Here is a 706-nt window from a genome sequence, read left to right as displayed (position 1 = left end):
TGGAACTAGCTCTTGTAGACCAGGCTGGTCTCGAACTCACAGAGATCCACCTGCCTCTTCCTCCCGAGTGCTGGGATTAAAGGCGTGCGCCACCATCGCCCGGCTGTTCCTGCAGTTTTGCAGGAAGAATAGATGCTCTCCCCCAGTTCAGATGAGCAGCGGATCCTGCTCATCTTTCTTCTTCTTTGTGGGAGGTTCTTCCCGAGTAGAACTCCAAGTTAGTGTTTGCCCTGGGCTCCTTCTTCCAGGAGATGGGGATCTCTGGGACCTTTTCCGGCCTGCATCTCTTTCTCTGTGTTTGTCCCCACTTGGTGGCTCCATGCTGTCTTCATGAGAACACCCTCTTCTTGAATGCTCACAGTCTGACTGGCTGTAATCGGAGTAATCTCTATTCTGGCGGTGGTGGGGGGGAACCTTTCTTGTTCTGCAGATCTGTCTTGTGGGGAGGAGTTCTGGTGGTGTGAATTGTGACTCTCCCTTCTGTCATGACCAGAAGAGTGTTTCTTGTGTCCCACAATCCTCTTCATTTTCTTGTGCTAGTTTCCTAAATTGACTAGATTCTTCAAGTCGGTTCAAGAAGTAAATACTCTGCCCATCAAAATCCCAGAAAAATTCTTCAAAGGCCTTGAAACAACGGTACTCAACTTCATTTGGAAAAGCAAAAAACCCAGGATAGCCAAAACAATCCTGTACAATAAAAGAACTT

The sequence above is a fragment of the Microtus ochrogaster genome, unplaced genomic scaffold (assembly GCF_000317375.1).
Source record: "Microtus ochrogaster isolate Prairie Vole_2 unplaced genomic scaffold, MicOch1.0 UNK31, whole genome shotgun sequence".
Lineage (NCBI taxonomy): Eukaryota > Metazoa > Chordata > Mammalia > Rodentia > Cricetidae > Microtus > Microtus ochrogaster.
Note: the sequence above shows the minus strand (reverse complement) of the source record.